Raw genomic sequence first — 26,132 nt, forward strand, 5'->3', positions numbered from 1 at the left:
ATATATATATATATATAAGTATATATAGTATTTTAAGCTTATTTTGTTTTGGAATATTGATGTTTGCTGAAGTGAAGAAAGAAGACAGTGAGGCAACAGTCAGTCAGCACTAGGATATGGGTTTCCCTCCTAATCCCTGGCTACTAAATACAGGGCTATAGCACATAGGCCCAGTATAGAACCAGTGACCTACCACATCAGTGAAAGGCCAATTCATAGGCATTAAAATGCAAACGCGCGCATATTTCACAGTGTTAAATTTTATGAAGCATTTAAAGCACCATCCCTCCAGTAGTAAATCCTAATGGTCTTATTTCCTATTCATAATATTCATACTCACCACCTCTAAGCAGTGACATTAAAAATGTTTGCATCTCCACCAACTTAGAGGCCGAAATTAAACTTAGTTTGGCAGCAAAGACACATACATATATGCACATAATCACACACACAGGCTAACAACACACACACAAACACACATACACAGTGTGACTTTAGTGCAGATGTGCGCCTGGTTTCCTCTGCTGCATTGTGGCCCAGTTTGCAGCCATCTCCCTCTGATGTATAACTCGTTGTCCAAGCCTTAATGTTGATTTATTATCCATCCATAAATTAGAAAAATATGTTTGAGAATTCCATGGCGCAGCCAGGCTCTGCGGATCGTCTGGGGATTGGCTGACGTGTCAGAGGCGCATATTGGCTCGCCAGGCAGCCTTTTGTTTCCCTGCACCAGCAGGCATTTAATGAGTGCTGATGGCTTAAGGTAAATGTGTTAGGACAGACAGCAACAACAGCCACAAAAACAGCCTCCTACATGGGAGAGACGTAGACCCACTCAACAGCACAAACCTGCTCTTTTTCTTTATGGATGTGTGTGCATGTTAAACAAAAACATGGTTTTTATTATAAATCATCTGACCCTTTGTATGAAGTGTCAAATAAAGTTTCATACGCAGCTCACGCTTATGAACTTCATGAGCACTGCCTTAAAGACTATTTTGCTAATTTTACAAAGCTTCAGCCTTCCATTCACTGGTTCAATAAAATGCCTCTCCAGAGCCAACTCATCATATTAGCTCCAGTTTCAGCAGTATGCAAGCCTATTTTTCTCTTATCCTGCTATTATCGAATAAGGCTGATTATTACTGGTGATGATTCTCTAGCCGGTCCTGGCTGACTTGTGTACCGACATACATACTAATTTCTAATAAAGCCTCAGACATCTCTGGGGGCAACATGTTGCAGCACAACCCAGACTGTGCCACGGTTCTATCAGAAATGTTTTTGTGCAGTTCCCTATTAATTGTAGAAGTAATCACAGGTCAAGGTTTAATTTTGTGACATAAAAAACTGCCATGATGTACGCTGGAGCTTCATCCCCCATTTATCCAGAACCGCCTCTAGCTCTATGAGACACACTGTACAGTGCATAATCAACACACTGAGACAGAAACATCATTGTCATCTTGTCTTGAGCTGACACTGTCACTTCATTGTCATGGCTGTTAGGTCTGCTGTGCTGATGTCCTGCTCGACTGTTTATGTTACAGATGTTGCAGTAATCAGAGCAGCAGCGTGTGAAGGACTCAGCCTGCAACCCCGACCGACATCATGCCGGCAAAGGTCATTGTGGAAATGCTGGGTGATGGTGATGGCTGGGATAGAATGAGACGTGGTTCCACTGAGATAACCCATTTTTCTCACATCGATACTTTTGCCATCAGTGGCTCTCTTAACTCTTTAGATGCTCATATTTCTCCCTGACAACCTTAAGCAGACAAAAAACTAAAAACCTAACAACTAACAATTTGATATAAAAGCTTTGAAATAACTAAGCAAAATGTCATGATTTCATTTTTAGACCTTTACTAGCTGACTCAGTGTTAAGTATCTTGTCTCGGTGGCTTAGTGCATTATCAGCAATTAAGCTAATTCAGTTGGACAGTAATAGCAACAGTAAGGCCCTTGTGTGCTCAGTGTTTGTTCATAATTTACTATTAATCCATATTTTAATCATCTTGTTAGAATTTGAACCAATTACAGTGCCTGTCACAACATTAGCTGGCCAGTTTACTCTCAGAATGGCTTCACCCATTAGCTGGGATTTTGAGTGCCTTTTCTCATCTAGAAAACTATGAATCTTTCTCGTAGAAATCCATATCAGTCAAGACACAATTGCTGTTTTGATGCCAGCCTGGGTTGAGGAAACAACTGGAGTAATTTTGGGGGGGTGGATATGATGCCTGTGAGAGATACTTATTGTCCGTCAGCAGGGGTTAGCTATGTCTCAGTCTGAGCATTTATCCTGGGCCATAACGGGGGGTGCTGAGTTGCTAGTGGCGGCCATTGTTTAATGATCTCCTTCGGCTCTGGGAGTAAACTACTGCGGTAATCAGAAGGGTAAACTCAGCTATATTTCAATTTGGAGAGCCGCTCTTCCGTTCAGAGAGGCCGCTCTGAGACGATAAATAATAGGACTATTTAGCCTATCCCACAGGCTGCCTCTCTGACACCTACCCAAACACACACACTCACACACACACACATATAAGTCAGCCTATAACAATTCATGTCCCTTCCATAAATCAGCCCCACTAAAAGCTGGATAGCGACATCATTTCGCCCCTAAAACCCAAACAGCGACAACTGTTTCCTTCCCTGTTTCATGGAGAAGATGGAGAGATGCACAGATGGTAAATTGGTTGGAGGGGAATGAACTGTAGCTGGATGACTGGACTTGGGAATGTAGAATAAATTCAATGCAGGTTTCAGTTTGGGAGTTGAGATTATTTGGGCTATTTATTGTGGCCATTGACGGTTTTGACCTTATAGATTATGACATGGTCACTGTGGTGATGATGGTGTCCTTTATGAAGCATTTTGTTGTTTTTAAGGTCAATGAAATTTTGAAGGGGAGTATGTTTGTAAAGACACTAACTGAAAAGTATCAGTTGAATCAAATACTTCTGAATTTTATTATGTTGGCAGCTCATCTTGTACTCTAATTCCACTTCAATAAGTGCATGTATTGTTTCATGTCCTGATGTACTTTGATGAAGTCTGGTTTGAAATCAGAAAGCAAAAACAAGTCTTTATTACTAGAGTAAAACTATGCAACAACTGAACCTAACATATTGAAATTATGCAAATGTATCACTGTGAAAACATCTTTAGTGAGTAATAAAATAAGATAAGAAATGTATTAATCCCAAAGAAAACTGTTGTGCCAGACATAGCTCCAATAAGCAGTAAAAAAAACAAACAAAAAAAAACTGTTAAATAAACATGAAACAATAAAGAATAGAATAAAATAGGATAAATAAAATATAAAATATATCCACAAGTATATCCACACTATATAACAGCAGATGTAACAACAGATTTGAAATTTTAGTACTTCTAACTTTTCCACATATTTCATTATCTTTGTCCTTTGTTTATTAAGGCACAAATTGACAATATTCAATTGCATAGCCAGGTTTGCTCACCCTTTAAAACATCAAACAGACCCACGGGTGACAAACAAGCAGTTGACATGAATCATCATTTTGTTATGCACTCTTGTTTTCCTTCCCAATCTTGGTCCTCATATCATTTCTGGTGCCTGTTGTGCCTTTAAATTTATGTTTTGACCTTGATATATGGACAATTACATTGTAATATTCCTCTACTTATTTTCTTATCAAGAGCTCAGTAAGCCCATATGATAAATTTTTTATCATCTCTACATCAGCAGTGGAAGCAATTTTCAAATTATAGTAGGCCACCACTGCAGGGTAAAACACTCCTGGTGTTTATTTGCTTTGGGGAATGTCATGTTGGGAGGCAGAAATCTATAGCAGAAGCTCACATTCAAAACAAAATAAAAACAGTTGATGGTGCAACAGCCTGCTTTATGAACGCAATATACTTTGTTGAAATAAGAGATGGTTTTTATGTTGATACTGCAGTCAGCTACACAGAATGAAGGAGTATTTAGATCTTTACTCTCTTATTTGTCCACTGAATACCTTGAAATGAGACAATATGTTTTTCTTTTACTATTGGTTTTGTATTTTCATTGATTAACAAAGAAGGAAAAAATTATGATCACAAAACAAAGCAAATAAAAGTTCCTCATAGATTTGTAACTACAGGCAGCATGCATTGCACGTCACATTTTTTTTTTTTTTTTTTAATTACAGACATTAAATTCTAATTGATATTTGTCTTTTCCGCAGAAGCTGCAGTTGGTTGTTAGGCTGGAGATAAAAATATTTTCCAGCCGATAATATCCTCTTTGTTTTGTTTTCTTTTTTTTAAACACTGATTTACAAGCAATCAAACACATTAAGCTGCCTAACCCAACAATTTCCTCATCTACCATCTTGCAATACTGTTGTGCTGGTCTCAGTGGAGAAGGATCAGACGTGTGTCTGATGATGGCTTCCTAAAGAGCTTCAATTAATGGCCTGTCACTTATCATTAGAACTGCTGAAAGGCGGGACGCCAGGGAGCATGATGCAAACAAAGGCCTATTTTAGAACGTCAATTCTAAAAGCATCCATCGACTCTCTATTCTTGCGGCTGGCCTCTGAGGCCCTTGTCCCTGCTGGCCCCTGAGCCCCGCGGTCTCTCATGGGGGATTAGGGGGATCTGCAGAAATTAGCCGTTTGGATGACAAGCAGAGGCCAAAGGACGAGCGGGTGTTAATGTCCCCTTTTACAGGAACAAAAGCAGTGGGGATTTTAAATAACACGTCTCCATTGCCGCCTGCGGCCTCTCCAGTTGCAGTGTGTGTGTGTGTGTGTGTGTGTGTGTATGTGTGTGGTAGGTTACTCGGCAGCGTTAATTGATTGAAGTCGTGCGCTCGCAGAAGGAATTGGTGTGTCTGATAGCCTACATCATCCAGCATCTGTGGCTCAGAAAAAATCCAGTGTATTTTTAAAGGGAAATTTGAGAAGGAAAGGCTGAAGTGTTGACTTCAATTGTGAGCAAAATAGAGTCATCAAACAGTATAAAATTTTAATTCAGTGTGACTGGGGCCAACTTAAAACCAATACTGCCCCAATACTGTCACAATGAATGTCATTTCCTCAACAATTTCTCAAACGCTGTGAATTAGATTTAAAAAAATGTTTCTATTAGGGGCTAAAGGTGCAAGATGTCAACATTCAACTTGAAGTCATACGATTCCTAATGCAGCCCAACTATCTTTGGTCTGGGACTAGCAAGGTTGTTTACTCTTCATTACAGTTTCAGACAGAGGCAGGGAGATCCTCAAAGAGAACATCCACAACAACATCCTCTTGACTGGGGCTCTGCAGTGCTGCTTTTGTCCATTACGCTTGGCCTCCTCATTGACAGCCAATAAATCATTCATTTAGAGGCAAAGCAGGGAGAGAATCAAACAGCCATTTCAGAGCCTGAGGCCTTTCACTGTAGTGGCTGCTGCAGGCCACAGATCTAATGTAGAGTGGCTAGGCTGCAGGCGGGTGGAAGGGCTCTTAAGAGACAGGAGCGCATTGTTTGGAGAGACGGGAAACGCTGCTCTCATTAGACCTGGAGCTGAAAACCAACCTGAAAGGCCTGCTTCAATTTACCTGCCCTGTGCTTGGAATAAATCACCTCTGTGTGCGTGTGTGTGTGTGTGTGTGACACACACACATACAAACACATACGACTGCTAACAAACACACGCACACTCATAAGCAGACACTTACAAAGAGCTTTATACATGCCTTTCAGAGCGCACCTCTTTAGGTTCAGAGTTGTTTTAGCGCAGTGCTTGTTAAAGGTAAAACCTTTTACCTCTCTGCCTCCGATGGCCCTTTTATCAAGGTGCTTTCTCATTCAAATCAGAATCACAATTAAGCCTGCCCTGAGTTGTGTTTTTTTTCCTTGTCTGTTCTCCTGTAAATTTGAGTACTTCTTTGCACAAAGTGACTCGCTACTGCAATGAGTGGCTTATGTATGAACAAAAACTACGGTCAGGAGCATTCAACTGCTGAAAGACAAGCTGCTTCAGGGCAGATAAGTATATGCATACAAAGATATAGCTGTTATTATTTCCATGGAATATTGCCAGAAAGATTCAGGATAATTTCAAACTCAGATTTAGCCTTGGCTTGTTGCCATGCTGAATTTCATAAGAGCCAAAAACTCACTCAGCGCAGCCAAAGTAAAGAGAATCCAATACTTTACACCAGGTAGTCAGGCACAGCAGGTAACACTCTGTGACAAATCCCAACACACACTGAGACAAACAAAGAAAAGAAAGGGAATACGTTTCACAGTCTTTGATATAAAGACCAGAAAAAGGAACTGACAGAGCATGAGAGCGGCCTGGTGGAAGAAGAGGGATGGGTAGAGGGAAGGTAGAAGGACAGAAGGAAAAAAGGGCAGATAGGAGACAAGCTGGAAAAGTGAGAGTGGAGAGCAGGAAACCCCTGCAGAAATGTGGTGGCAGAGATGTCAGTCTATTTAAATACTGATGAGGCCCTCTGTCTCTCCTCGTCTCTGCTAATGACATGCTCGTCAAAGCCAGACAAAAGAACCTGCAGCCTGCTCCACCATGCCTGCCACAACACACACAGTCAACACATCAGGGTACATCTGTGTTTATGTGTGTGTGTGTGTGTGTGTGTGTGTGTCAGGGGGATTCTCACATTCCCATTCAGTCGCAGTGTAAGGTACCACTGAGAGGTGATAAATCTCCTCTTCCTTGTCAGGGAGTGCTGGCACTGCATCTTCACACACACAACTCCCACAAAACAAAGCAAAACAAAATTTATACTTGGGCCTCTTTAGCATCTTTTTCTTCACTCTTCCCTCGTTTCTCTTCTCACTCTTACCTCACTCTCATCCATTCCTTCTTTCGGCCTGCTGTGTCTCCACCAGCATTCAAGATTAAGGTGTCACACTAGAGCAGATGGATTACACACACATACACAGAGTCACACGCACAACTCATAAATGAGGTGAAATGGAATCAGACTCTTATTGAATGCCTGCTTGAAAAACTGTGTGGTGTCCATAAGCACTACACTTGGTTTTCAACCTGCATCGATTCCTGTGTGTTATTTATTTTCAAGTGAATAGTATGTACATGTTTGGACTGACGACAAAGTCTTTGTCTCTCAGACTGATGACAGGAAACAGCAGGTGATAGAGCAACATCATGAAAGGAATGGCCCGCTATAAAACCAGCAATAAGCGCCACGAAAATGGGTGTTTCACAGAACACATAAGTCTGTTTGATACATGAACACAGAGTCATGTCAGACAATAAAGTGTCCATGCAACAGACACTCAAATGGACAGGGGGAAATATATTTGTTTGGGTTCCACTGTGTGACTACATTTCCAATTGTTATTGCAGCTGGAAACAAAACTTTTACTCTAAATTGGCTTTAAAAATACATCATAAAAATGTCTCTCCATCTTTCATCGCCTCTCCTCGTCTTCGTCTTTCGTCTCCTCTTTGTGACTTTAGCTCTAAAGCAGAGGAGAGTGTCAGTGAGTGTTCTGTTTGATTCAGTGCTATCTAACCTTGCTTTATGAAAGCATTAAATTGATGGTTCCAGACCAGCCCAGAGAAAATGCACATAAAACTGAGACTAACTGAGAGATAATAGTCCTCGTAAACTGGTCTAAGAGCTCTATAACTCACAACGTCCTCAACTTGTTCGGTCTTACACAGCATAAGCTGTCGCATCCAAAATACTGACTACTGGCCCAGTGGCACAAACTGCACTGTAAATGCAAACAAAAGGGAAATCACACTACCAAAAAATGTAATAAAAAAATGCAACTGACTGAAACCTGCTATCAGTCCCAAGTTTACTGATTGGTCTTTAAAAGCATAAACCAACACTAGACATCTAAATGTAAGTTTCTAATAGTTGCTGGCTTGTTTACATCAGCAGTGAAACAGACATATATATTATGCATGACTGTCAATCCGAGAAACACAAAAATGTTTTTGATATTTTTTATCTTCAACTCAACCCTTTAAAAGAATCATTGAACATCTTGGGAAATCCACCTCTTTGCTTTCTGATGGAGACTTAGAGGAGACAATCAATAACCATTCTCTTGTCAGTAAATATGAAGCTGTAGCCAGTAGTCAGTTACCTTAGTTTAGCACAAAGACTGGAAGCAGCTAACCACCCTGTAAAGGGTGCAAATAACACCCTATAAAACAGGAAATTATTGATTACATTTTGGTTTCTGTACAGATTACACAAACAAGATGTATGCACTAATTATTCAGCTTTAAAGGTGCTGGTAGGTGGATTTTGTTACCTTTGGACCAAGCCAGGCCAGCTGTTTCCACCGGTTTCCAGTCTTTGAGTTATGCTAAGCTAACTGGCTGTTGGCTCCAGCAGATGGTTAGCAGACATTAAAGCAGTATGGATCTTTTAAACTTACTGTCTACCAGAAAATAACTGGCATATTTCCTAAAAAGCCAGGCTAAGTCTTTAAATTATGTCCTGAGTGTGAATATACAACAAATCAATGTTAATGAAAAGTTACAGACTGGGCCTTTAATAAAATGTTTTTTATCTGATATGTTCAAGTGCTTGTCTGAATGTTTCTCCTTGATGAGACTGCTCTGTTAGATTACTGTAATTTATCAATAATAGACAAATATGATCAGTATTTGAATCTGTATACACATCTATATACAGCAAGATTTCTTTACATTCTTTATTGTTGATTAACACGATCACCTGAAAAATGTGTGTGTGTGTGTGTGTGTGTGTGTGTGTGTGTGTGTGTGCAGCAGTAGTAGTAACAAATGCTGTCAGCTAGATGAGTGATGAGCCATGTGAGGGCAGCATTAACTGTGTGTGCACACATAGTAAAAGAGAGAGAAGATAAAGACATTTTCCCTCTAACACTGAACACCTTCAAGGTCTGCTCAGCTCCCATAAACCAACTCTGCCTCTGGATGCTGGGCCTCCTGTGTGTTAAATCTATCTAGTCCCTCCAACCTTTGCTTCAGTCTACCTTTACAGGACAGCACAAATCACACACAGCGCACGAGGAAGCAGGATTTTATAGGTTAATCAAAATTTTACAAAGTCCTCCCAAACAAAAAAATGGGCAGGACAATGGGTGCTACTGTATATGCAGACAACAAGTGTGGTGCGCCAGGAGTGCACGATATCTGTGAGTCTATTGTATGTCTTTGCAGGTTGCACAGGGTGGTAATGGATGGCCAGTGGGTGCCCGCTGACGTGTTATTCTTTTATAAAACATTGCCTCTGCGTACCGGAGCGCAGGGGAGAGCGTGTCACGTTTGTGATGAATGACCAGAGGGTAACATCTTCACTCCTGACCCCTAACACGGGCGAGCGTTCTCACACATAGACACAGACATGCAAACACAAATACACACAGACTTACATAAAATCAAGCATGCACTCATGCACATTCAAGTTAGTAAACAGACCCCCCACCCCCCCCCGCCATAGTGAAAGCAGACAAAAACATCTGATGCAGTGAATCCACTCAGCAGATGGTGATCCAGATGCAGGTTGGTGACCTCACTGCCTTCACTCTGAGTGTGTGGTGAATACAGAGAGAGGCTCAATCCTTGTATTCTTTTCAAAGCTTTTGCTCACATGAGTTTATTTCTTCTTCTTTTTTTTTTTTTTTTTATTGGAGCATATATCAGTCATTAAAAAAAGACTCTTCCTTACTTCCTCTTATTTCTCACACAGCTTGACTAATAAGGCCTGCCATCATCAAAGGTATCTTCAGCTATGTCTCCAAACAAAGCATGAAAGCCCAACATCAAAAGCAGCTCCTATTAACACTAGCAGAGCCTGAGCTGCTGGACAATGCTGAGGAGCTGGAGAGGTGAGTAATAAGCAGTGACCTTCTACTTTTAAATGTGCACCACCGACAATATAACAAGCAGCAAAGAATGCTTATACATCAGAGGACTGAGCTCAACGCAGCTTATGCCTGAAGAAGTGCAGTAGGAGGAAGAGAAAAGAAAAAGAGAGACAGAGAAAGAGATGGGAAGAGAAGGAGACATGATAGGGAGGAAAGCGAGACAGAGGGGATGGGGGGGGCAATGAGACAAGGAGACAGAGACAGAGTGGGTGAAGGTGGTGGAGGAGGCGGCGGAGGTTTGGTGAGGCGGGTGGGGAAGGGGAACAGGCAGCCAGTCTATTATCAGGGGTCTATACAGAAGCATTTAGGGACAAATAGGACACCACCCCCCTGTCACCCCAAACCATTCAGCCCCTGTCAGCCCAGCCCATTCAGCCAAACCCCAGGGGGAAGTGGCAGAGGTGGGATGGAGGGGAGGAAGCAGGACCGGAGTGGGGGTGGTGGTGAGGGGGATCGAAGATGGAGTACCCCAGAACCACCCCTCCATGATGCTTCAGATGCTGTATCCTAGCAACGGCACTCAGGGTGTGACCTGAAGTCATATGGCTCCATTCAGTTTCACACCTCTTGAACGTACACACACACACACACACACACACACACACACACACACACACACACACACACACACACACACACACACACACAGAAACCACACATACAGGGGCCTCGCAGTGTCTATCAGGAGCCAAAACAGGCTCTCGTGTACAATAATTAGCACAGATCATGCCCCTCACCCACCTCCCCCAACCTGGCCATACCAGCAACCCCACTGGGAGCAAACTTAATTACCATCAACAGACAGAGGGGAGTTTATCTTTACACACTTAAGATGATCCACTTTGAACACACTGACACACACACACACACCCAGTCTGTGTCATCCTATACAAAAACTCTCTATTTCAGCAAGCTGTCAATCACATGCTAATTAAAGCAGCGTATTGATGGCATTCTTCTTCTCTACCCGATTTTCATATGGAATTAGTATTTAATGAATTGTGTGCAGATTAATTACAACATAATGATATTTAATTGTTTCCAACTAATTGTTGTGGCACTCTTTGTTTTGCAGTTGCTGTGAACTTTGTTTAGTTTTAGTTCAGAAAGGAACAGTTGGCTGGGGAACACTTCATTGGGCACCGCTGAAAACTTGAAACGTTTCAGGAAAAGAGCCTTTTAATCACAATCACATTTTCCTCTTTTCTGTGAAAAATTAGCACGTAATATTTCGAGATAAGTGATATTAAAGACAGAGGGTTGGAATGCCTTCTTGTGAGTAAGAGAAAACATTCTTAAAATTCACTCTTGAAATCATAGTGTCTGCAGTTTATCTTTGCTGTCACCTTTGTGGTGAATGACAGACACAGGCACTCATGCGGTCACAGACAGACACACACGCATGCACACACACAGACACAGACACAGACACAGACACACACACACACACACACACCAGGTCTTTGTTTGGTAATCCCTCTTTCAGAGGGATAAATGTCTTGTTCTGGCTAATAGATTTATATACTCCATCTATTATGTATCCAAGGATTATCTCTGTTGCCTAAAGCTAGTGATGTACAATGTTTACTGATGACCTTGTGCCACCACATGTGCGCGCACACACACAGTAATAGCACATTCAATTTGGCTTGGAATTGGTGAGTGATAATAAACAGGCGTGCAATAATTGTCCCAAAGTCACTTTGTTCTTTTTCAACCCTGAGGAACCTTGCGAGCCAATTCTGAGGCCTACTGAATAAGATTGTCTACTGACTCTTTATGACTACTCATTAAAACACACTTTTATCATTTGTTATAATATAGTACACTCCTCTCCAAATGACATCATTAAACATAATTCAATCTTTACCTCTTCTTCATGTGTGCTGGTTTTCCTGATTTATCCCCACTTTTATTTCATTTTCTCTCTCCTGGTCCATGGCAGCTGCAAACTGCTGCACTGCCCCTCTGTGGATGATTGTGGAGCTGCAGGGGCTGCCAACACAGACAACTGCAAAAGAAAAAAAAGAGGGGGGGGGGCAAAAATCACTATGGAGAAACAAAACTGTCCTATTCAACTCAAATCGATCTACAGCATAACTGAAATACAAACAGACAGCATCAAGTTTGCACAAATGTTGCCAAGCACAAACATTAGACACATGCACACAGAAACACACACTGACAAACACATTGTTCTCTCTCTCTATGTATATATTTTATACATATAAACACGTACACACACATAGGGCAATTTAGTAAATGTCATCAGGTCTGCAGAAAAGAGAGGGAAATCGGCCTGCCTCCCATCTTTGTATCGGGAACACAGGTGAGATTGATGAGTAGCGTCTGTTTATGATATCGGTTATTCAAGATGAAAGATGAGGGTTTGTAGAGGGGTTCCTCCCATTCACTGTCATTGATTTACACACACAAACACAAACACAAACACACACACACACACACACACACACACAAGTACATACCCACAGTGAGTGTCCTTGCTTTGTCAATAGTCAAGGTTATTTTATATGTAGATATTGACTAATATGCTGAGATTAAACACAGCAAATAAAAATTACTTTTGGTCATGAAGACAGAACAAAGACTGACTTCTTAAGGGACATGTTCTCACCAGACAAGCTAGTAAGTACTGAGTGAACATCCATCAGTGAGGAAAGAACGTAAAACTGTGGTTTAAAAGCAATAAATGACGGCAGGGAAATTTGTGAAGAGCGGTCAGGGTAGAAAACGAAGCACTCAAGCTGGAGCCAATTCTGCTCTGGTGAAACCTCTTTCGCATCAACATCCACAGAGAGACAAGTGCTGCGCAAAGTGAATGCGTTGCCTGTGTTTGTGTCAAAAGCCTGCTTTTCTTTCCTCGGCCAATTAGAGTGACTACGGTACAAAGGCAGCTAATTTTGTCAAGCTCCTGTAAATGGCATGATGGATGCTGACGTTTTGGTGAAGGGATGGGGGGGTGGGTGTAGGGGGGTGGCTGTACACTTCATGGTTACCCAGCAAGGCCTCCTTCATTAAAGCTTCTTCCAGAGAAACACAGACACAAACAGACACAGTCAGAGAGAGATGCACAAACACTCCCTATTCAGGATGAATTAAAAACCTACAACACACTACTTTTCACAAGAGAGCATTCATTATGTAGCCCTAATGTAATGGCATAAAGCACAGGAGCAACAGCCTATCAAGTGCAGCGATTTGGCTTTTTTCACTTGTGCTGTTTCGTTGCTATAGGGTAATTTGTAGCACTCAGCAGGGCAGGGTAAAGTGAATCAAGATTAATTTACATGCAGGCGAACACTTAGGCAAGGCAGAGCGGTAAGCAAATGCACCTTCTGTGGCTGAGCGGGAAGAAGGTAGCAAGGCATAAGGGTGGAGGGTGGTGGTGGTGATGGTGATGGTGATGGGGGGAGTGTTGGATAATTAAAGAGCATCAAATGTGATTGCTGAAGGCAGTTAAAAGGCCACAACATGCCGACTGTGGATGCTCTCAGAATGCAGCCTTCGCGTTTTAGTTGAGCTGTGTTGATGGAAGCATGGATTCTAATGGGAACAACAGCCTTACAGCCAACCAGCCACTTCAGATTCAGTCTTCATTAATTGTGCTTTAGTGTCTCTCTCTCCTCTCTCACGCATGTTATTCCAATACATTAGTTTGTTTTTATTTTGGAAGAAGAGTACCACGCTCAGTGCTGCACCAAACAAGGAAGTCAAGGAAGCTCCCTATGAACGAAAAGTAGATGTTATTCAATTGAAACACTTTATTTCAGTAACATATTGCTGTGCATCATGGTGACACAAAGACAAAGCCAAGAGTCCCTGAAGATGTGGGGTTGAAGTGACAAGGCTAACTTGGACAAACCGCTGCAAAAATTCAGATACAAATGCAACTACAAGTGCACCAACGAGAGGGGAATGAAAACACTAAATGAGCTGTTTGAGCTGGACACACATCTCAGACCAGCAATGGAAGCTAAATCCTTGCCCCACTGAACAGACTTAACACATCAGAGAAAGAGATCACTGGGATGGGGGATAAAAAGAGAATTGCTGGTACACTTTCTCCTCTCTATTGCTCAGTGGTAATGGACCCTGGACCAGGCCTGTGGCAGGGGGGAATCTGATCAAGCATGCCATCCTCGAGACACACGCACACACTGCACATGCAGGCAAACACACACAGAATCATTCTGTCAAATCTGAATAAACACAAACACACATCGGTTGGATTGTGGAGTGCAGCTTGGGGATTTGGGCAGAGCGTCTGGCATATTTGGCCATCTCAGATCTCCTGTCAGGGCTTGAATGCAGCTTGACAGCAAGAGAGAGCCCACAGCGTCTGGAGACCTGTCTCCATCTATGCATCTCTCACATAAACAAATTCTCCCATCGCTGTATTCAGACTAGCCTCTCTGCTCTATTACACACAACACACAGCTGCCACAAGCACTCAGACACCCAATCAACAACCACAGAGAGAGAGAGAGAGAACGAGAGAGGAAAGGGAGAAGGAAGAGCAGAAGGAGAAGAAAGAGAAAAAGGAAAGTGGGGTGGGGGAGAAGGGCAGCAGAGGGGAGATGGAGGAGAGGAGAAAGTGAAGACAGGGGCAGTGTCGGGGGAGATGCTGAGATGTGAATGTTGAGAGGAGGGCCAGCGCTCTGGAACTGTGCTCAGCGTTCTGTCTGGCCAAGCAGGAACCTCCTAAAAGCAGGACGACGACCAGCGTGGATGAAAAGAGAAATGGGCTCTAGTGGGATCAGGAATAGACAAGGGCAGGAGTGGGGGGCTAAGGGCTGCAAGTATACTGAACGCATGAAATAGTAGGACCACCTGCTTTTTCCATGAAATAGGCTGAGCAGGAGAATGCAACAGCTGAGGCCAAACGTTAGGCGAGTGATCCCGGTGTTTTGTGTAAATCTGAGGGATCGGGCTCAGTGGCTCAGGCGCCACCACTGCCATCTCTTAGCAATAGAAAAGACAAGTTTGATTACAAAACCCAGTAATTTCTGTGTTTGCTAGTTCCCTCTGGGTGCTCTGGTTTCTTTGGACAAGTCAGTGACAGTCCACATCAGGTGGAACAAACAATTACAGGTTCCAACAGTGTTCCCATTTTATACTGTAATGTCACAGACAGATATATTCATTGGGCTTGCATCTTGCTCTAGATTATCGTCTTGATTTGAATTGTTTTGTTAATAAAATGCCAAAAAATTGTGAAAAACATCATTACCACATCACAGAGTCCATGTTCTCATGCTTGTCTTTTCTATCCAAAACTTCAAAATCAAAACATAATTGTTCAAAGTTTTAAAAGAAGGAAAATTACTCATATTTGAGAAGCTAGCAGAAAATGTTTGGCACTGCAGCTTGTTAAAAGGACTGATTACTCTACTCTTGAATGTTATAAGATCGACTGTTCTTCTGGTTTTTAGATTTTGACTTAACTGACTAAAATTCTGCTCTAAGGCAGAGTTCCTTTTTTAATTGCCAAAATTTATGAATTTCACCAGTGTTTAAACTTTGATAGACTGGTAACTTGAGGAAGGTGTCACTGTGACCTCTGGGATAGGTGTTTGCCTCTTGTGAGACTGAGAAGGACTAGAAGTAGTGACTTTACTGATCATAACACCCCTCTGAATCCAGAAAGCAGAGGTGCATGACACCTGAGAAAATAACTTAGTAGCAAAGTTGGACTTCACAGTGAATGCGATAGGTGGACTAGAACAGAGTCGGAAACTGTACCGTTCAGCCACATTGATCCGCTACATTAGCAAAGCATCCTTCCTCCTTCCTCTGCATCCCTATCTTCTGCTCCCACCTCTTCTGATCAGAGTATTGATCCCTCGACCAGTCAATCGGTTGCTACTCTCTGATCTGGGCCGGGCCAATTACTTCAGTGGGTAATAGTGATTAGTTTGTGTCTAGATCAATCCACACTGATACCGGCAGAGAGGCTGTGGATGGGGCTGGGGGAACTACTGACTATACACATCAACAGCACATTTGTGAAACAACAATAACGTTGATGCAGCGCTCATGTGCTGAGTATCCTGAATGTAATTGTTTCATCACACCATCAAACCTCCACAGAGTGCATATGTGTGGACTTGCAGGTAATTTCAATGCTTACAGTGGGTTTCTGTGTTTGCAAAAATTTAAAAATATCAAGACTTTTCTTCACAAAGAAAAAGAGAGTGTGTGCACAGACTGAGGCAGTACTACATCCACTTCTTATTCCCCATAAACACACACACATGCACATACACACACACAAATCCATCACCTATAGTCAGTGCTTAAATCTCAGCCTGTGGCATTGGTTTGACATTGCACAGGTCATTAAAGGAAAACTACTACTAATGTCGAAGGCAAATCTATTTATGTTGATTGTATTCATGGGCAATCTTTCCATAACATTGATCAACACAGTTTGTCTAATAGGAAAATAATAAACAATTACTCCTGCAGACGAGAAGGGTAATTGATTTTCTTCTGTAAATTACTACCACCATCAGCCCTCCGTACACAGAAAGGTGATCATCTGCATAAAATCAATGGGATATGATCCTATCTGTATGATAATCATGGACTGTAACCAAGGAGCCTTCATTAGCTTCAGAGGGAGAAAGGAACGTGGAGGGTGAGACAAAGAGACCACAAGTGAGCAGTAAGACTTCAAACAGATGTAAAATCAGCTGTCCTTTTAATAAATACACACAATATCATTGCTGGTAGAGAATACATCAACATTTATAAGCTAAAGCATGATCTTAGCTCTGGAATCAATACTGCATACATTACTGTAATGTATTATGTATAATATGACATTTATGAAGCTACTAGATTCTTTGGACCTAATTTGCTGGGTTTCTCTTAAAAACTGTTGTCACTCTAGAGTCAAATAACATGATGCCGTACAGAATGAATAATGTGAGAACTGTACAAAGTCCTGAAATGGTGGAGATGAAGGCTGCATTAAATCTCCCTGATTAATATCTGATAGGTGCTCACACCACCCCTGGTGTTGCCAGCCAGACACTGACTTATGGTGATTGGTAGGCCCACCACCGGACAGCCTTATATATATATGACTGCGTGCAGGCCTCCAAATCAATATCGCCACCAATATTAATATCACCACATACATCAACAGGCTTGGGTCTGCCTGCAACAAGGACAAAGAATGAATGGAACGGATGTGACTTACTGGAACTATCAGCTACTTCATTCACAACAATAATATAAAAAAATATATGAAGCCATTCTCTCACTCTCTCTTGCGGTCTCAGAAAAATGACAGTATTGGTTATTTGTTAAAAACTTACAATGATCTAAGTTTATGTTTTCCTGACAAGCAACTTGTTTGTGTTGATAATGACCGTTATCTCTCAACAATTAAAAGTTCAAGGCCAACAAAATGAATGAATCAATCAAAGTTTCATTTTATTTCACTTAGAGTCCCAGTAAACAATCAGTACCTGTATGTAAATCAATTTTCAGTGATTAAAATACTTTAAGAATATGTTTCTGTAACGACAACGTCTACCAAAAACAAATGTTTAAAACTTGACTCAGGGCTCCTCAGACCTTCAGGATGAGGTAATAATGACTCAAGACTCATCATGAGGCCTGCAGCAATTCACTTGATACCTGTGCTGTAGATGTGCAAATAAATTAGCGATTAACTGAAGTGGTACAAACCAACAATGACACACGGCAAACTGGGGTTAGGGAATCTGGGGCAGTTGATGACTTTGCTTGGTTGGTCACCCAGCCGTGAGCTACTGAAATAGTTTGAAGTCCAGTCCAGGAGCTCTGAAACTACACTATGGTTTGTACACCCTGAGAAAACTGGGACGAGAAGTGAGTGGGTTTGACAGTAAAGCACAACCAGCAGCAAGACAGAGAGCTTTTAGTGTGATTACTTTACTGTACCTCTATATCTCTATAAATCACTTTCCATCTCCCTTGTCTATTTAGAGGCCCAACACAGAAATACTGTATAATGAATCTTTTTTAGGCACCGACGGCACTCAAACCCTTTTCATTCTGTGTTCACTGAAGAAAATGTGGTATACAATTTTTGTTAGACTCTAAAACCAAATAGAGGCCTTTTCAATAATAAAGCCTTTGGGCTTTTAAAGCTGAGAGAATGAGTAGCTGGAGACAAACAGCAAGAAGAGGCTTTCAGTATATTAGCTTCTCAAATCAAATCACCATGAAGGGAAGACAGAACCAGTATTTAACATAGTAAGGAGCCCTGGACACAGATGAATAAAGTGAATGCTCTGTTTGAATCTGTCCTCCCTTCATAGATTTTAATGGCCTATGGTAAAGTGAAGTGCGTTAACACTTGATAAATACATTAGCCTGAGAGTATTTTTTTGAAAGTACAGAGGGGGCTTAGCCCATTTACCATTTCCATTTCCATTTCTGCTATAAATTGCACAGAATGAAATCAAAACCTCTGGCACACTTGGTCCATAGCCTGTTATCAAATCATATTGATTTATTAATACTAGTTAATTTGAGACTTTAAGTGCAATTAAAGGCACAGACTGATTTGTAGTGGCCACCAACACATCATCTCGCACTGAAGACAAGTTTGCAGGTTTGGATATGGTGAATGTGCAGCTGAACTATAGTTGTTGAAGAAGTAGCTTTGTCCAGATTGATGTCCTGTTTCCGTCATGACCCGCTGGAAGGCTGAGATCACTCAATACTAATCAACAGGCTGGACACGAGCTGGTCTTTATCACTTTGTCCCCTTTATATGACTCCCAACCTTGGCTGCGCAACCAGTTGCCTGATTTCTCATTTTGTTGCGCTGCGACTGACAGTGAGCGGCACTGATTGAGGGGATCCATTAGGGATCAGCCTGAGGAAAGCCTGTGTGATGGATGAGACCAGCAGTCACCTTCAGAGCTTGCTAACAACACCTGTATCCTCTCTGTCACACACACACACACACACACACTCGCACACACACCATGCACACTTCTGCTGACATACAACAATTCACACATATTGCACTGTGTAGCGAGTGAGAGACAGAGAGGGACTTAAAAAGATGAAAATCTATACGGTCTTATCAACAGTGACTGCTCAGGTCAATCTGCAGCCAAAACTGAGAAGTGGTGAAACTACACTTGTAAAATAAAGGCGCTACTTTTGAGCAAAACCTCTGAAGTCAAAGCCTGATTTCCATTTTCAGAAATACCTGACCAGGAAAATGTCCTACAAGTCTTACAACAACAACAACAACAACAACAACAACAGTAAAGTGACAAAAATTATATTTAAGAGCAATACAGTTACAATGAATCACTGAAGGTAAAGCAAGTTTTCAGTTTTCATATTTAAAGTTTGAGCACAAAGTACATTTCCTGTGCTACTTTGATATTTCAGAGGTATGTATGTGAGCCAGACTGCACTTGAATCAACTTATCCATGACAACTTATCCACATACCATGGATGGTTGCACTCTAAAGATGCAAAAAATAATAAATAGTAGCTCAAAATCACTTTAACAACACCAGAGTTACAGAATAAAGTTATCAATATTTATAACCTGTTAAATTAAGATGCGGACTCTTTTACTAAACAAATCTTTTTCCATCCCTCTTGGATGCAGACGCAGGGGTTTCCTTCCAACAGGCCAGTATGTGAGGAGCATACATTTTCATTTTAACAAATTTTTGCCCTCAGGACATAAAGTGCACAGTGGTCACAGACACAAACTGTATTGTGTATGTAGAAATATGATTAAAGAAAAATCTAAACATGTTTGTTCTAGTTTTAAATACTTGTACATAGTGTTTTGAATAGTTTAACATAATTAGAGCTGGAGCAGTGTGCAGGACTGAACTAATACAAAGATGCAGTAACAACATACTGTAACAGATTGGCTTTGTTTTCACATCAGCCTTTGAATAAATCAACAAGTTACATGTTTAAAACAATCCTTTGCCTTTAAGTGGTAGTTGTTCTCTCCACACAGCAATATACAGTATGTATACAAGTGTATGTAAACACCTACTGTATGTGTGTGAGTCTATGTGTGTTGATGTGAATAGTCTTCTCTGTGTCTAGCAGGCTAATTGCTTTCAGCAGTATTATCTCATTAGGGCCCATCAGCAGTTGACATTTAAATACAGAGCTGCTAAAAGCCTCTCTGCTTATTTAACATTAACATTACCATCCATCACATCCTCCAGAGGGGAAGGGCAGGCACGGGCCTTGGTCTTGTTAGCTCCTTTTCTCCCGACTCTTAGCTCTTGAAGCATCTGCGTACATTTTTTTTCTTAAATCACCAATTGATGCATTTAATGAGAATAATGTTGTTAATAGCTACAGTGTGAGCATGGCAAAAGGGAGAGCACAATCACATCACATGCGCAGTTGATGAACATAAAAATAAGGAGGGAATTCTGAGGTGAGTGAAGGTAAGCAGGAAGGTGAAATGGAAGATGAGAGATGGAAGGGAGAGGAGGAACAGGAGAGGGTGAAACAGAGGGAGGGAGGTCAGCAGAGCAGCGTTAGAGAGGGAAGGTAGAGCCTGATGGGCACCAAATGAACAAATTATGACGGGCTCCATTTTGCAGGATGGGGTCACCCCTTACCCCCCCCACACGTACACACCCACCCCTCTATATCCTACCCTCCTCTCTCCTCCACTTCTCCTCTCCTCTCTTCTCCTCTCTGACAGTTCAATTTCCCCCTCTCGCCTCCCTGCTCCTGCCTGCTAATTGTGAGTGAAGCCTTATCATTGGGCCCCCCATCCACCCTCGGCCCAAGGTATCGCAGTGTCTGAGAGAGGAGACTGGAATGTCAAAATGTTATCCGAGACAGCAAACAGCCAGAGAGACGGAGGTCACACACAATAAGACCGGACGTTCATCTGAATGCACAAGCACAGACAGGTCACCCCTCACAGGATGCACCTGGACAAAAAGACTAAGAAATGTTGCAACAAAAGAAAATATCATCCAGAAATTCATGGTTTAAATGTTATTCTTCATTTCTTCTGTAAATGTGTGAAAGAACCGTGCTTTATCTAGTGTTTAGCTTCTTGTCAGTGATCTGAAAGATTGGTTGGAGTGAAGGGTAACTGAGTGCCAGGTGTCAATCAAACAGAATCATTAGAAAACACCACCGTTACACTGGGGACAATAAAACTGTGATCCAATAGATTTTGTTCTAAAACATATTGGATTTTGAGACTGAGAAATCAAACTCACGCATTCACGACGGGAGCAAAGTCTTAGAGCTGTGCTTTATGAAAATGCCTGAACAGTGGATGTGCTGGTGTCTCATTGGGTAAAACGCACACAGTCACACGCACACAAACACACAACACACACACACACACACAGTCCTCTACTCCAATCTTGGCTGAGAGCACTTGACTCTTGTGTGCAAAGTGGAGCTGAGGCATGTTATTTACAGACTAGGGGAGGCCAGGTTTAAATGACACCTGAGGATAAAGCTCATCTCACACCAGTGCTCAGCTCACTGTCTCTACTTTGTCATTTGAAATTGAAGCATTGCCGTGGAGCATTTGCTCATGGTTTCCTTTTTAGTCGCACGGTTCCTTCTGTTCATATGAGACAGAGACAGATAGACAAACACACTGAGAGATATGAGGCAATCTTTACTCAGAGGGGAGCAGCTGGCTCTTGGATGGGTTGGGGTTTAAAGTGCTTTAGTGGTCAGCTGATAGGGCTGATCTAAGGTCAGAATAATCTGAATGCAGGAGGAACTATCAGGGGCGACACAGGACAGAATCACTGACCCCAGACGTCCCCCATCACAGGAAGCTAGATGGAGGGTAAGAAAGGGATAGAGGGGAGAAGGCTCAGAACAAGAGGGGGAGAGAGAGAGCGCTCATCTATATTCCAACACTGGTAATGAGGGTTAATTCATTGGTTAAGGATTAACAAGGTGCAAGAGCATGATAGGCAAGCAGTTGCCTTCTTGAATATAAGTTTAAATCAACCCCATTATTCGTGATGAAATTTCAGCTCCAGAGCCCCGCCTGGTGGGAAAGTAATTACACCGTGGCTTCAGGGACTCTCCTTAAAGTAAAACTCCAAACCTGTGGTGTTCTGACACAACTGAGGTGTGGTCCATTCATAAGTAAGTCCTTACCATTGCCTCCTTCCTTAAGACAATCACAAGCATAAGACACACAACATCTCACACTGTGCAATCAAGTCAGTGTGAAAACTGTTTAACACTAAAACCTTTTCTGAGTAAATTCTGTCAGGGGATTAGATGCATTAATCTTATATTAAATAATCCATGTGCCACATACAAGGGGTGAACATATTACAAGTATCACTGCACTGATTTCACTGCAATAAAGATAATGGTTCTATTGTGTCCACTACACCCTTATATGTATATCAGCAGGCCACAGCAGGGTGTAAATGATCCAGGATCACATGCAGGTGTCATACAAGCTTTAGTACAAGTTATAATCAGTGGGTTTTTTCAACTCTTGGTTTTCTAATATTAAGAAGTTATGAATTGTTAATTAATACAATGTATTACTAATGTAACTGCGACAGAACATTAGTGTGGATATTAGTTATACAGATTTGTAGTATATTTGCCTATATTATAAGGGATATAAGGTGAACAAGTGAACACAAGAGATAAAACAAGTGCATATTTCTTGAATCAAGGCTGAATTTAGAACCCATTCATACTTCAGAAAATTACAAATTCTACCTTTAAGAAATCTCCATAATAAGCCCACTCATCAATCAAAATCATTTACAAAACTGGGTGTCTAAGAACTAATTTGGATCTTTTTCACAACAAAGAGAATCTTTTAACTTGTATGTCATCTTTTCTTAAGTGAGCACAAATGTCAGAGATTCATGTAGATATTGCAAATGTCAATGTCAGAAGTGTCATATATTTACATCACACCTTGTTAGCTGTGGTAATTGTCTGTGAATACAACAACACAAAATAATCATGTTTTCTGTCCGTCACTGTTGTCTATCAAAGACAAAAATCTAAAAAAAAAAAAAAAAAAAAAAAAAAAAAAAAAAACCTTGTACATTAGGACCATCCACTCAGTTCAAAGAAGAGCAAGACACTGCTCCTTTTGGAGAGTAAAGTAAAGCTTTGAAATTAAAACCTGCAGATTTTAGCTCTAGTAGCCTTTGTCAGGTCTAACAACGTGCTTCTCTACAAACTGACGAAATTAAGAAATTAATCTGCACATTCATTTGATAATTGGGTTTGATCTGTGTGTGAGAAATAAGATGGACCTGACCTCCAAGGCTAGCCCAGACTAACTAATGACGGCCTGAGCTAAGCTAATATTTCATCATCAGCTAGCCAGTGTTGGAATGATCTTGATGCTATTAGCAGACTAATGGCTAAATACTCCGGCACTGCTAAAGAGGAGCCAGCACACTAGCATCCACTGGCTCGTTTAGCATGGACATAAATGAGCATGTGAAATGAAGACATGAGAGGGATGGGCACACCAGTGACCCCTACATATATACATGCACATATACAGACACATACACCACCACCACACACGTACACACACACACAAGAACGGACATGGTGACCCCTACACGGTTGATGAGACGGGAGCTGATATGCGAGTCAGACAGAGCCACATTTGTAAAAAGCGATAGCCAATTACGGCAGCCCGGGCTCTGGGATAATAGCCTGCCTGTCAGTGTCTGTGTTCAGTATATGCGAGTGCACGTATGTGTGTGTATGTCTGTGCCTGAGCACGTAGTACCCAAGAGTGAATATCAGGTTCCTATTCTCATCTATTTGCCCTATATCTCCATTCCTTAGATATTAATTTCAGAGCAGTGCTGCAGCACGGGGCCCAGGTCGTTAGTGTGATTCATCTGGGCTTCATCCAAAACAGGCATGAAAGAGACAGAAAGAGTAACCCATGTCTACCAAAATGGGAGGCATATTTCTGTAAGATTTCAACACCATGGAATAATGGGGAGGTTTTTATCCATAATATTCTCTATCCCTGCCTTATATTACAAATGATGTGCAATACTGAGTGAACCAGAACATAAAGGCAGAAGATTAAAAGATTGGTGAAATATGAGGAACATATTCCAGAGCATCAGAAAGAGGAGAAAGAACTACACTCAAGATCAGAGAATGAATAACACATTAATGGTGGTATATTATCCTCTACACCATATATGATGCTTCAAAGCACTCCAACAATGCAAAATCATGTATTGCAGCATGTGCCAAGACATACAGTAGACCACCTCTGTCACAGAGACACTGACCGCAGAGACAGAGTGAAAGGGGCAACAACAGGGACACTGGTTTGAAATCTCAAACATCAGTGCTTGTCCTGTACTTTCCACAGACACATGATCTCCTCAAGGACTCGGCCCTGTCAGCCACAGTGGCCAGCCACCTGAAACAGGAATGATAGACTATCAGCGGAAGGGAAACTGTTCAAGGGAATTGTGTGGATTTAGTGGTCTAGTGCTGACACATGGCTTTGAGCATGGTAGAAAAGCACTTTAACTCTTCAGTGCTTTTATCGCATGTACACACCCCATAAAACATGGGGGTCCGTGTCGTGGCTCACACGTACAGTAGCGTAATGCATACATAACAGTCCATCAGAAGCAGCAAAGTTGTCAGAGAAAAGCAAAATCTTTTTCCATTTTTTTTTAAAACAACTGTCGCGTTCTTGTAAGTGTCCCCTGATATGGCCTCATTTCTACAGGAGAAAATCAACGAGAGGATGTTGACAACGCACGGGGAACTATGGTCAAAAAAGCTTGTAAAGCTGTTTAAAGTTCACATTGCAGGCCACACAGCTCAGACACCTCAGTAGATTTACACTTCACAAAAAACAATGTCTGTAGAAATGTTAAAGCATTCATTTCTTCCTAGTGTGATGCCACTGTGGACTGAACACAAAGGAGTTTTACCTGACCTGCTCTCAAAGTGTCTTTTTTCTGAACCTGACTCCGCTTTGTTATCTGTATTTCAACAAATTGCCAATGGTCGAGACAGACACAAAGATTTGAATACACATGCTCCCAGCCAGACTCTGACTGTATCTATAAATGCGTCGTCCCTGCAGTTGCCATCTGATCATTTCCATAAAATCAAATCACAAAGTAAAGAATGAAAACCCCACAGAATTGAAACACACCACAGCAAATATATTCTGTGTGTGTGTGTGTGTATGTATATTATATATATATATATATATATATATATATATATATATATATATATTCTAGCACTGTTTTTTATAGCATTATTTGATTGAATTTAAAGTAGTTCTCTATAAAAATCGATTAACTGAAAGTAAATTATTTTTCAAGGGCTGGCAGCGTACAAGTGCATATGAATTTTAAATATATTCTGAAGCTGTAAATATTTTGCTCTTGTTCATATTTATCTGTATGGTGACACTGGAGAAAAATTTAACTATGGTGACGATATGGTGGATTATAAAAGTTTTGACAATAATTTTCATCTGCAAGCTTCTCCTTGTATATTTCTATACATTATTCATAGGTACTTAGAAGAAATCCCAGATTGGGGCTTTAATGCAGAAAACAAACAGTGAAGTTAGAGCGTATCCTATGCAATATTCCCCTCTCTCCTATTCATCTCCATAATAGAGATGCAAGCTCCGTAATGCTCGCTGGGAGCCAAGCATGAGATTGAGGATTTCTCACACACCATGCATTATTCATAGTCCAGAGCAACAGAGTGTGTAAGATGAGAATTACACAGCATGAAGAGAACAGGGGAGAGGGACCGAGGGGAGAAGAGGGGGAGAGGGGAGGAAGGAGAGGGGAGCAAAGGTGAGAGACCGTGTGGAAGAGAAAGAGATAAAGGAGAAGAAAAGAGAGCAAGATAGTGGACACTGTCAGATCTCCATTTCCTATCCCTTTCAGGTTAACCTCGGGATTGTTTTTGGAGTTTGTGAGCAGCGCGGGTGGCAGAGGAAATGAATATGGAACCGGGAGCCCAGATAGCTCAACCAGATTGGCTCACAATTTGCATTTGTTAAATGTGCGTCTTGTGAGTTGGTTTGTATTCCGAGCACAAACTGAATAGTGAGCAGGAAATTTCAGGGTTCTGCTACAATTCGTGTCCGGCCTTCATTCTTCATAATGAAAAACAGTGGGAAGTGAGTCAGGGTTGGAATTGATTTGTTTAACAATGGAAATGA

General features: G+C 41.4%; 1 long non-coding RNA gene across 1 annotated transcript in view; it reads right to left on the reverse strand.

The window, feature by feature from the left end:
• Positions 1-26,132, reverse strand: part of LOC127143163 (uncharacterized) — a 48,382-nt gene that overhangs the window by 16,071 nt on the left and 6,179 nt on the right. Inside the window, exon 2 of the long non-coding RNA XR_007814397.1 lies at positions 11,759-11,899. This is a non-coding gene — a long non-coding RNA (uncharacterized LOC127143163). The remainder of the gene's footprint in view (positions 1-11,758; positions 11,900-26,132) is intronic.

This window comes from Lates calcarifer, linkage group LG13 (genome assembly GCF_001640805.2).
Source record: "Lates calcarifer isolate ASB-BC8 linkage group LG13, TLL_Latcal_v3, whole genome shotgun sequence".
NCBI classification, from domain to species: domain Eukaryota; kingdom Metazoa; phylum Chordata; class Actinopteri; family Centropomidae; genus Lates; species Lates calcarifer.